This window comes from Vanessa atalanta, chromosome 13, assembly GCF_905147765.1.
Source record: "Vanessa atalanta chromosome 13, ilVanAtal1.2, whole genome shotgun sequence".
NCBI lineage: Eukaryota > Metazoa > Arthropoda > Insecta > Lepidoptera > Nymphalidae > Vanessa > Vanessa atalanta.
The window spans coordinates 10,659,343-10,670,591 of NC_061883.1; positions in this window are offsets into that span (position 1 = coordinate 10,659,343).

An 11,249-nucleotide genomic window follows, 5' to 3' on the forward strand; every position below is an offset into this window, starting at 1 on the left:
TAGCAAGCTTTTTGTAGCAGATAACTATGATTATTGTATATAGAAACCGATACTATATATATACATATATATATGTGTGTGTGTGTGAGTGTGTGTGTAATATGTATATCACTGGCATTTTTTTATTGTTAAGGCAAAGCACTTTAATTACACTTCCAAATATATATATATTTATATATATATATATATATATATATATATATATATATATATATAATGTATATATTTTGTTTGAGTATATTCGAGCACAACTCCAATCTTTATTCGAAAGAAGCTTGTATTTATGTATTCCGGTTTAACGGGTGAGTGAGCCAGTGTAACTACAGGCACAAGGGTCGTAACATCTTAGTTTCCAAGGTTGGTGGCGCATTGGTGATATAAGGAATGGTTAATATTTCTTACAACGCCATTGTCTCTGTGTGGTGGTGACTATTTACCATCAGTTGGCCCATTTGCTCATCCGCCTACCGATATCATAAAAAAAAAATATTGATCCAAAATGGTCCCGCTTATATTTAATAAAAATATTTGATGATGAGTATTAAATACCGTCAACGGAACTCTTCGATTAATACCAGAAAATAAACTGCGATTGCCGCTATAATACATACTATTAAAGTCGTTTTTTTTTGGAATTTTTTTTTATAAAAAGAGTCAGAAATTGTTATTTTATAATACCGTAAAAGTTATTTAATAAACACGTAATTATGATTACGTGTTTATTTACAAACTTATTTCTCATAAATATTACTGTTTTGGATGATTTCATGGGAACCGTGAGTAATTGAAAAATTAACCAATCAAATGAAAGCATTTTGTTTACACAATGACATTTAATAATATTTGTGAAGTTGTTTTATTATTTGCTGTTTTACATTGTTTTTTATAATATGTTAAAAAATACGTAATAAATTGCAAATTATTTGTATATAAATTATATTAATTTACAATTAAAATAGAAGAACGTATTCTTACCTAGATATTTAAGAGTTTATTATTATAACTTCGTGTTAAAATTATGTCATCGGGTGCTCATAATAAAATTCCCCGCAACAGGGAAGGGTTACGCATCTCGCTTGACGTGTTTAAGGGCTCATTCATGAATCAGGCTGAGTATATCTATGATATAAGGCGGTGAGTTCGTAAAAAAGTCATTGTGTATACTATAACAATCACTATATATATACAGGTGTTCCAGAAATCAACGTCAATGGTTGATAGGCCAATTGATGGGGGTATATGTATATGTGTATATGTATAGGTGGTACCTACCAGACCGGCTAGCCAAAAGCTATATTTTTAGGCATGAGTTATAATTTTATGGATTGTGACTAATTATATTCTACTTATGAAAGTCTAATAACGGGTTTTTACCATACAGTGTAAATACACTGACCTAAAATCTGGTTCGCACTGTAGTATGAAGTATTTTAGCAAATCTTAACTTGGTGGTAAGGCGAAGGGTAAGCCTGTCTTGTCTAAAGCAGCAAGACGTATTATGGTGTTACGGTTTGATCGGTGAGTAAGACATGCATCTTAAAATCTTCTATTGCGTACCCTGTATGTGCATGTTTATACTTACATATATCTGAATAATTATTATTAAAAGATTCTAAAAAAGTTCACAAAGATCATTTTAATCTTTTGTTTTTTGTCAAATTAATGATTTATGTATCTTTAATAAAATAAATAAATAAAATAAAATAAATTTAGAACATATTTATTCTTTATAATTAAAAAAAAATAATCTTATAACTTAAGACTTTTTATTTTTTCTGAATTAAAGTATTGTTTCTGACTTTTATTATTATGTGTGACAAAAACAAATTACAATTATGTATTGTTGTGATAAATTATATAATATACGGTACATAGCCTGCAATGCGTGAGTCTTATTCGTAAGAGTTCGGTGTGACACGTTAAAAAAAAATCACAACATACTAATATTATTAATACTTTTTTTAACAGTTACATATTAGTCATATAGTCTTTTAACGCGAAACTCAGGATCAACATTAACTCACACCGACTACAACACCAATACAACGTATTACTAAAGGAAATTGGACAGGACTACCGGATGAAGCGTAAAGTGGGCAGGTGGGAGGTCTTAGCTGAGCTCGTGGTTTCGAATAGTTTATTTTGCAGTCTGCACACAAGTTTGAAAAACTTGATGCTGTCCACCTTTATTAAATAGTTTTAATAGATTCACGTGTTCTCCCTATTGGATCATTACAAAGCTACCGGTAACGACTCTAATTATCCTAAATCTTTAATAGTTTCAGATAGAATTATAATATATACTTATGTATATTATAATACGTTACCAGTAAATCATTAAATCCATTTCATTGTCAAGTATTAATATTAATACATATTTCCTAACTTCCTTGCATTTTTCGTTTGTTTGATTGTTAATACCCCTTTAAAGCATTCCGTTGCGAATAAATCAAATCTATTCAATTTTATTCAAGTAAACTTCACAATGAAGCGTTTTTAAATCGTCGATATTTAAATACTACCACCATTTCGGAAAGCAGAAGAAACGGCGAGAAACTCGCATAGTTGCTCTTTTTGAAAAAACAGATTTACAATGCTGTTTTTTACAAATTTATTGGTGTCCTGTGATGGAAACCGAGCCTAGATCCAGGCGTTTTTTTTCTAAAAAGTATTCATTTAATGAATAATAACACGACAACATGTCAAACCTAGTTATTAATAACCTTAACCCTAAGTTCTGTTGCGTGTAAATAATGTTCAAATCGTTAAGCGACAGACGCAATTTACCAAATTATTATCTTGGAATTTAAAACAAAAAAAATAAGGATAATCTTATTTAATGATTTCAACAATTTAGAGGTTTTCATTCTTGGAACTTCGAAAAATAAATATCATTTTAATCAGAGGTTACAGGGTTGGAGAGTTATAGTATATGTCAGCGGGAAACCACGTATTTAAGAAAAACACGTGTCTGTAAATGATTACTTTAATTATTTTAATGACTGAAAACTGTTTGATTATTAAATTAATAGTATTTATTTAATTCTGAGATGTTAAATTAGTCTGAAAATATTTTGCGTTCCTAAATAGGTGTTATTTAAAGTAATTAGTACTCCACCCAATTTTGTTAAAAAAGGCCGGGTGCCCGCCAGTATCGGGAGACTTGTTCGAATCCAAACCTTGACATTCGTGACCTCAGCAAAGATGTCGTCATGTTTTTTAAAAACAAGCTTCGACAAACTACTTCGTCATATATTAAGCGCTAAATACGAGGCGAAATGGCTGAGTGGTTGGAACGCGTGCATCTTGTAACCTACATGTTTCCAATTGGGCAAAGGGGGAAGAAGCCTTAACCCATCAGTGGTAAATTTATAAGCTGTTACTTTACTTTTAACCACTAAATAGTGTTATTAGTTTAATTTAATTTCCTTTTTCCTTCCATTTTTTCCATTTTTAAATAACTTTTCAGTGTTTATGGTCCATTGGAGATGTATGCAGTATTGACGAGATACCATCAAGTATCCATTTGCCGGCCTAGCTTTCAATTATTTTGAAAAAGTCATAACCGTATTTAAGAAACAATCCATTGAAACCGCGTGATTGAGCCTGCGCAGACGTAATGCAGTTCGTCCTAATTAAAAACTGTTTGTAAGTTTTGACGGATAGACAGACAGATAGATTCAGATTTATGAATATGAAACAACTATTTGTGCGCCACGAGAGCTGTTATCTCTCTCTACTCTCGTATGTGTGCGTGGTGTAGGTACTACGTTGCAGTCTCATTGGTCTAGTAGCTAGATATAAGGCACAGGTCCGAGGTTTTTGGTTCAAACGCCACATCGGATAAATAAAAAGTTATTCAATTTTTGGGTTGAAAAATACTCTGTAACATCCTGAAGTCTGGATGTTGTGTCACGTCACGTGCCTCGGAAAGCAAAGAAAGTCATTGGTTCTGCGCCCGAACTCTTTCCGTTTGTGTCGGATTTACCGTCACATCAGATTATGGGAGTGAGGGAATCGTTACTACATTTTATTATGAAAATCGAAAATTGTAACGAAACTGCGTTTTTTTTAATACTTTATTGCACAACTTAAGTCATCAACTTCGATGTGTCATCGATTTGCCTGACGTCCCGTGATGGCCACATTTTTTTATGACTTTTGTAGAACTTACCCTAAGTAAACTAAACTAAACTACTGGGCATACTCCCGTTAAAGGTATGAATGACGTCACGGCTGCTCAAATCATGCCCTCAATAAGCCATTGACTTTATGAGTCAGCGAGATTTTATTGGCTGAAACTAGGTTACGTGGTTAACCGATAAATATTCACAAAAAAAATGATTGCCACATACTGCTGTAAAAACTTTTTTTTTTCATATAAAACCTTATTTACGCAAAAAATATAAATCATTCGTCGTGAATTTTAAACGTCTTAATATCGGCTACAAAAAGGTTACAATCAAACAATTTGTAATGTTTAAATCATAGTTGAATTAACTTGCGTTAACTAAAGTGACCGGAGCCACGACCTTTCCTTACGATTGAGTCATGATATGATGCTTGTGTAAGGAATTCATGACGTGCCATTATGTCATAATGTCATCGCTCCGTGTTGACCTTGAACTTACGCACGACTGTTCAGCACGTGCTATATAGTATAATTGTTTATATCGTACTAGTGGGAAACTCCGTTTTTAAACTACAAGGCACTCATCTAAATTTGGCGCCAAAATGATGAAACTTTTTTTAATTGAAACTTTTAATGTCATAGTGTTGGCATATAAGAACGCAACCTTATTTGTACCGTTATTAGTTGAAAACTAATAATTTATTATTTTTTTCATATTCGGTCATTGTCATATAAGCTTGTAACCTTTTGTACAAACAATATACGTTCGTTGCATTTTTCTCAGTAATCGTTTATTTATTTCCACCTAAATATCAACAAATACACACACGATACATTAATTCCAGTCAAAATTTTTTTTCCCCTTTTTCATTTTTTTTTAAATATACAGCCGTAGTACCGCTGTCTACGCGGCCAGTAATTTTTTTCCGCTCTCTAAAATGAATTCTCTGTTAGATCGTAACAATTTAGTAAATTGTGATCAAGAATCCTCTTTATTATTCTGCACATCTATGGCTGGAGCTCTTCTAAATGAGATCAGCTATCGTCCCGTACTCACTGGGACAAAAATCGGTTATGTTATGTTTCTTTGATTTTTCCCCAATGCATGTAAATTTTGACCTGATCTCTCATAAACTCAAAACTCAAACTCAAATTCCTTTATTCAATATAGAAGTATTACACTTTCTTATTGATTGTCAAGTTAAACACTACCACCGGTTCGGAAAAAGAAAACACCCTGACCTGAGAAGAACCGGCGAAAGAAACTCAGCGGGACTTTTTTTTTTTTCTTTACGTCAAATTAATTATATACATAATTATATATGAGTAGAAACAGGCAGGAGGCGATCGTTTCATTCCCAAGGTGTGCTATCAAACATAAACTCACTAATTGTATAGTAACCTTTCGCACACAAGCGTTCCTTAACAATTTTTTTAAATTTCGCAACAGAAGCATTTTGAACGCTTTCTGGGATCCTGTTGTAGAAGCGTATACATTGCCCCACAAAAGAGTTACTGACTCTATGCAGTCGAGTAACAGGAGTAACAAGATTTTTCCTTGTACCAACGTTATGAGAATCACATTTTCTCATAAAAACATTAATATTTTTCCGTACATACAAAACATAATTTCTATTCTAAATTAATTTAATTCATATTATTTAATATTATAGTTTCAGGGTTGATATAGGCCAGGGATTTTATGGAGTTCTGAAATAGTATATCCGTAATAAAAACTATCGCAAAACATAACCGAATCTGTAAAATAAATAAATTATTATAATTTAGTTTTCGCATATACTTTAAACAATAGCAAATTATTTTTTTAGGCTTTCTGTTATTTTTCTGTGATTATACCAATAATAATACAAATTAAGTTAAATCGTTACATTTTTTAATTAATTTTCTATTTTACAATTTCTAAATAGTCTTCGTTACTGTAACTAACCCAAATAATTTCCTCACGATGTTTTCCTTAACCGCCGATTACAATCACAAATTAATTTCCTTATTTAAAAAAAAAATGTATGAAATTATCGACATCTTTATCATAATTTAATTATCAGAACTTATTAATCTTTATCAATATAAATTTGTCATTCATTAAAAAAAAAAACATATAATTAATAATTTTAATTTTGAAATTCGAACGAAGTGTACCTACAAACACGTGAAATACGCAGCGCAAATAAATGAGCGGATGACGAATGTTTACTTGACATAATTAAAAAAAAAATGTAAAAATTATTATTCTATCATTTGAAGTCAGTATCTTTTGACTTTTCAAATAACAATCAGCTTTGTTTCTCGCCAAGGAACATTATATTAAACTTCTCGGTAATATTAAAATTACCAGTAGATAAGGAAAATATCAATGAATGAATTAAAACAACGACATTATGTATATTTAATTTTTGCATCGCTTATCGGTTATTTGACTAATTTTCATGTTAATTATGCGTCTTCCTTTGAAGTGTGAGTGAGCCAGTGTCAAGAGAAACAGTTTCCTTGAATAGTTGGAAGAGCATTGTGTGACGTAAAGAAAGATATTTCAAATAATATTATAGAGCATTTATTATTCAAATAAGTATAGTTTGTGTGAATTTAAACAGTGCTATTTGTTGCCCGCGGCTTCGCTTTTAGGGTTTTGGTCATCTGGTGTTAGGTATGAACATATATTCTTTCTTGGGGTTCAAGCTTGGGGTTCATATCAAATTTCATCAAAATGGGTTGTTTAAATTAGCCGTGAAAGCGAAAAAAAATAAAAAATAAAAAATAACAGTTTTATAGTTTAATAACAGTTTTGACGACCTCCGTGGACGAGTAGTGTGTACACCGGTTTTCATGGGTACGCCATTCCGAGGTCTCGGGTTCGATTCCCGGCCGAGTCGATGTAGAAAAAGTTTGTAAGTTTTCTATGTTGTCTAGGGTCTGGGTGTTTGTGATACCGTCATTACTTCTGATTATCCATAACACAAGTGCTTTAGCTACTTACATTGGAATCAGAGTAATGTATGTGATGTTGTCCAATAGTGCATTAATTTTTTTTTAAACTTTATAGTAGAAAAAGAAAAGAATTATTTACTTTATTTAAAATATCCTGGAATCCGATCGCAACGCCACTAAGCTTAAACTTACAATTCCACTGTCCCTTTCGAAGGGACCGAGTTATATAATTATTCTGTTCCTGTATAATATTTCAACTTGTTATGTCGAAGGAAAAGACAATTATCCTCATCGACTTCATCATTGGTTGCAGGTGTTGTGGGCGTGATCACAATTAACTGTTCCATAATAAATAATTAGTTACATAAGGATTATTAGCATTAATTACTTGATTATATACTAATAAAAATTAAAAACAGAATTAGCAGCCTGTAAATTTACCACTGCTGGGCTAAAGGCCTCCTCTCCCTTTGAGGAGAAGGTTCGGAGCATATTCCACCACGCTGCTCCAATGCGGGTTGGTGGAATACACATGTGGCAGAATTTCGTTGAAATTAGACACATGCAGGTTTCCTCACGTTGTTTTCCTTCACCGCCGAGCACGAGATGAATTATAAACACAAATTAAGCACATGAAAATTCAGTGGTGCCTGCCTGGGTTTGAACCCGAAATCATCGGTTAAGATGCACGCGTTCTAACCACTGGGCCATCTCGGCTCTCATTAAAAACAGTTGCTGTACAAATCATGAACGCGTGGTATGCTGGCAACAATTCTAATTCAAATAATTTCATGCTAGAGAATCCAACGACTGATAATTTTAAAGAAATCTTAAAACCTTTTATAGAACCGCTTTGACGTTACATTGTAATATTATGATTAATGTCAAAAATTACTTTAAATGAAGGTATTTTTTTTAAATCATTTAAAAGCATACCTCAGTATGAGTGTGTTTAAAAATAATTATTAGAAGATTATAATATTTTGTGTAAAATTATTGCACTAAACATATTCAGGACGATAAAGTTTATAGCGTAGTACGAGCCAATAGATCAGAAGTAATATACATTTCTAAAAATTAAATGAAAGAGAAATTAGAAAATCATTAAAAATAATTACAATAAAAATAATAATAATAAATGTTTATTTCATCAATAACCAACACAGTACAATAACATCACAAAGGCTGACTTCTTCTTTTGAGTGCCATGAGCTCCCGTGCCAGAAGAAGTCGCTCTTCCATAACACACTCACACTTTAATTCAAAGTAATAAGATGAAACAAGCTAAGAATTACAAAAATTCTAATGAAAATAGTTAACGGTAGAAACGCGCGCGTGTGTGTGTCTCTGTATGGGTGTGTGAGTACGTATGTAAATTTCGTGTGAAATTTTCAAAAATAATAATTTGTCAGTATAAAAATCTAATGAGTCTCTCACCTTTCGGTGTATAGATCTGCATTTAAACAATGGCATCATTCAATTTAATCCTGTATAATTATATAATCAAAAGAGCATTTTATGGCGTAGGTACTAAACAAACTAGAGGCTTGTCTAGTGGAAACTGATTATGACCGCCCATTTGCAACATCGGAAGGCTTGAATGAGTAAGTTCTTCTCTTGAATGTTCTCAAGTGGTATCGGTTCGGGGTTGTGCAACTTTGCTTATGAGATTCGTCTTAAATAAATAAAATTTTCATTTTAAATTACGTATTCGTCACGTGCTTAAAACTATCTCATCTATTTTAGTGGGCTTTCTTGATATATAATTCTACATATTATATGCCAAAATAAGCACATATGTATATGATATCGACTGACGTTCTTTTTAACGTCTATTTTAATTTCATACTCATATGAGATCAGTAATTAAATATATAATCATAAATGTTAATTTCCTTTGACGTCGAACATTTGTCAGTTTTCCTACTAAGTGATTATATTTAGTGAATTAATCGTTTTATATTTCGTGGAAACGATTACTCAAAATTATTGTGAGACAAAATTACATCAATCAGAGTTCACTTTCTGCGTGATAATCAAGTCGCGTCGTGTCATTTTACCGAGAATGCGATATTATCTAGCACACTGCTACGACACCGCCCTCTGAAAAACACCAGTTCTGCCTCATACGACGACGATTTTGACATGTGTTATGCATACACAGAGCAGAGATGTTGCGAAGTACACTTTCCGTAGCCCGTCTACGACCGTACGACCGACGTAACTACGGACGGAAGTATGTAACATAAAACCTTACTATACAATATTTTAATATGGGAAGCGATATGTTTTTGGTCCATTAGTGCGCGCGTTGCTATAGTTGGGTTGGTACAATCTAACGTCCAAACGTTAGATTGTACCAACCCATTTTCCGAGAGGAAATAATGCTATTATTATATATAGGTGAGATTATTATATTAAGGTGAGATCTCAGACGTCATAATATACGACTATTGTTATATAAAAATATTCAATTTATTAATCAAACTAAATTGTTATTCAATTTAAATTTAAATATTTACTTTCTTTTTACTTTTACTTTTACTTCACTTTCATTTAAATATCTATAATTATGCTTAAATATGCCTGATTATGAATGCCCTCGTTAATAATAATTTTATTGTTCTATTTTTTAAATGAAATGAGGTTAATCTCTAGTTTTTCAGTAAATAAAAATATAGTTGTATATTGTATCTGAAAATGTATGTCGTGGCCGTCTTAAAGTGTCGCACACTTTATATTAAGTATAAATATGTTTTTATTATTACATGCGTAAGTGCAGTGACTGCTGATGGCCCTTAATGAATTAATAAACAAAAGAAATAATATAACTTTAATAACTAAAAATAGCTGCTAATTATTTTTCGGTCTATATGCTTGCGTTTCGGAATTTGGATATTTTTTTTACAAAGCAAAAATTTCAAATTCTATCCTGTTGCAGATAAAACGCTGTTATAAATTTCTATAACAGAAACATCAATTAACACACATCAATTGTCATTGGCACTATAAGAAATATTAACAATCTCTTACGTCTTCAATGCGCTACGAACGTCGGGATCTATAGGTAGTGACCTCTTACCATCAACGGGTATATTCGCTGGAGTACCTATTGTAAAACAATTCAAATAAATTAGGAATTTATAGTTCTCGATATACAAAATTAATATTTGTAGATTTGAAACACGAACAACTCCTTGGTTAACTCATTATAAATCAAGATCGAATGTTAGACTGAGCTATAGGAGTAAAAAAACAGACTCCATCTCTACTGTTTGTTTGTTCCTTTTTTTAATAAATTAAAATTACACAATGTTAAAATAATAAGAAACTAGCGACCCGCCCAGGCTTCGCAAGGGTGGAATGCTGCCACTAAATATACTACAGAATGTCTTAGAACGTTCACAGTTTTTCAGCGGTTAGACAATACAAACCGCTGTCCCTTCGTTTTAAATCTGTAATATCTTCTAATATATTCATTTAAATTTAATGCTGTAAAGGGCCATATTAATCTATATTAAATTCACAATGTATTTAAGGTACTTAATTGGATAAGGATTAATAATGCTTAAAATGGCTTCGAAAATAATCCATTATTTCTCGTAAAAAGTATGGTATAATAAATAGTTATTGTGGGTTATCCCTAAGAGATAGACATATACCATCGGGACTTTTTTGAAGATCTTTTTAAGGTGTACAATACTGTACTACATTATTTCGATCTATCTCGTAGGTTTAAGCCAGCATTTGCAATGTAATTGGAAAAAATGTGCTTATTTACGACAACACTTTGGAAACCTCTTAAATTATAACTGTTTCTCTACTATATTGTGCATGTATTATACATATAAAGCTTCCTCTAGAATCAATCTATCTATTTAAAAAAAAACGCACCAAAATCCGATGTGTAACTTTAAAGATCTAAGCATACATAGGGACAGAAAGCGGTAAGCGACTTTGTTTTATGCTTTGTAATGATAAGGACGATTTGTCGCTGACGCGGTGGCGCTTGCAGTTGACGACTGCACAACAATGGCGGCGTTCAACATTACCGCCAACTATCGATACGACGACGCTTTACCAGACCGACTAGCTGTAAAATCGTGATTCCTCGTAATTTAAAAGATGGCGCTAGCTATGTGCAGTTAATTATAATTCTGTAATAAACATT